This window comes from Gekko japonicus, unplaced genomic scaffold (assembly GCF_001447785.1).
Source record: "Gekko japonicus isolate JY-2015 unplaced genomic scaffold, Gekko_japonicus_V1.1 scaffold16162, whole genome shotgun sequence".
NCBI lineage: Eukaryota > Metazoa > Chordata > Lepidosauria > Squamata > Gekkonidae > Gekko > Gekko japonicus.
Genome location: NW_015217113.1, coordinates 1 through 2196, shown reverse-complemented (window position 1 = coordinate 2196; position 2196 = coordinate 1). Strand labels below are relative to the sequence as shown.

Below are 2196 nucleotides of genomic sequence, written 5' to 3'. Positions count from 1 at the left end.
TGCCAGGAAGGGAAAGCGTTAAACAGGCTCTTACAGCCTCGGATAAGACTATTCAGAATTTTTTTAAATCCAAAAATTATTCACTGGCTCCCTGTAAAGTATCTAGTTTAGTACTAAGTGCCATCACTGGCCCTTTAGTTTACCTGTTCTCACTGTGCGAATGTATGAAGGCCTTCTGTCTGCACCTCTTACAAAATGTTTAGTTTCTGATTGGCATTGTGCCCGGGGAAGGTGGCAGTTGGTACCTCATTGGGGAACAAGGGTGCAGAGAGTGAACAAGGAGCCAGTAGGGGCACAAAATGCTGTTTCACTTTATTTGGATTTTTAAAATTGGGATTGGCATATTCTTCCCTGAGTGTGGTGTGCACTGGCCATGTTACCAAAGGCTGAGGAGAAGTTTGGTTTGGGTGAGGGTGGTGGCTGGCCACTGATGCCTGTTGGTCCTTGATGGCATCCTTTACTTTCCCAGGACTACCAAGATGGAAAACAAGCGGAAGGCCTCCCTCGGGGGCCCTGGCGTGGGCGAGCCCTCTCTGTCACAGCGGAAGAGGCCTCGTGGAGGAGACTGGGAAGAGGATGGCCCCTCACAGTTTGAAGAGGAGCTGGCTTTTCTAGATGAGGTGGAGGCTGAGATGGCTCTGGAGGCAAAGGAAGCGCAGGAGGCACCTGATGACATTCCTCTAGGTGAGACTGATAGGTGTCAAAAAGGAGAGGGTTCGGGAATGGCCTAACAAAGCGGTAAGCCCACAGAAGAAAGTGCTTTTCAGTCTGTACCGGCAAAGTATAGTTGGGTCTTGTGTGCGTATATGGTGGGGGGCACTTTCCAATCAACAGACTGAATGATTTAGGAGAATAAAAATCTGAGTTAGGCAGGGTGAAGGTTAATGCTTGTGTTTGCCCTGGATTTCTCCAAAGATAATCTCATCTCATCGGTGCGGAATCCCAAGTGGCAGAGGCCACCGCTTCCCAAAATAAACCCGAAGGAGGACGCTTTGTGTTTCCAGCAAGTGGACCTGGATTATTATGTGGGTGAGTCTTTCAGAAGGTTGAGGTGCTGGTGAGAAGGCCTTGTAGGTGGTGTGGGGGTGGTGGTGAACTGGGTCCCAAGAAGCCCTGGCTCCCTCCTTCCTTCCGTGAAAAGTTTGGGGAACTAGATCATTCCCTCCCCCTGGTCAAACAATACCTCTCTGCTACTTGGAGGGGAAGTCTGAAGCTATTCTAGTGCAGGGGCTTTTGGGAGCTACAATAGCCCTACAGTGTCCATAGGGAACAAGCTCTGGAATTCCCCAGAGAAACTGTAATACTGGTTCTCTAATTGCTGAGTCGTAAGATGATGTCGTAGAAAATGCACAGGAAGGTATCTTTGGAAATACCTGTACAGAACCTTAAAGAAAGTGTGCTTTCATTGGGGTAGGGGAGGGAGTTTTCAGCCCTCATAGCTGTAGAATAAAATGAGTCACATCTGCTAAGAATTAAAAACCAATTTAGGATGGGCTGGGAGAGAACTGGCCCTCCCCTTGACTCATGTTTCCACTCCTACCCATCCACTAACAAATAGGTTGCATACACAATAGATATTTTTGGTTATTTATGGTTATGATAATGCGGATATTAAATGATGCTGATAGCAGTTTTTGCAAGGATGACAGATGTTCAACGACTGATACAGTCTTGCTTTCTTCCTGAGACAGGTTCTCACATGCCTGGCTTCCCAGGATCCACCCAGGGTCCAGTTCCAGTGCTGCGGATGTTTGGTGTCACCATGACCGGCAGTAGTGTCTGCTGCCACATCCATGGCTTTGCCCCTTACTTCTATGTGCCTGCCCCGACTGGTGAGTTGGCAACACAGTAGTGGGGATGTCCCAGCCATCATCATGACTCCCACTGATTGTTCAATTTTTCTCCCAGGTTTCCAGGAGGTGCACTTGTCTGATTTCCAGCGGGAGCTGAATACAGCTGTCCTTCGGGACATGCGGTCTAACAAGGATGGTTTGAGTCAGGCTGTTCTGGCAGTGGAAATCTGCAACAAGCAAAGTGAGTGAGTGGGAGAGAGGATGTGTGCAGGCCCCCCTCTTGAGGGACACCAAGACAGCTCACAGTTAAAACATCAGAAAACATACAGTTACAACAATTAAAACCAAAACTAAAATCCATATTAAAACTGCATAAACAGTAATTAAAACACAGGGCAGGAAG

The 2196-nt window shown here is 47.9% G+C and overlaps 1 long non-coding RNA gene across 1 annotated transcript; it reads left to right on the top strand.

Moving 5' to 3' along the window:
- The first annotated feature begins 502 nt into the window (after positions 1-502).
- On the top strand, positions 503-1723 carry LOC107125152. The gene is made up of 3 exons (XR_001483018.1): positions 503-684; positions 916-1029; positions 1692-1723. It is a non-coding gene; the product is annotated as an uncharacterized LOC107125152 (long non-coding RNA).
- The last annotated feature ends 473 nt before the right edge of the window (positions 1724-2196 follow it).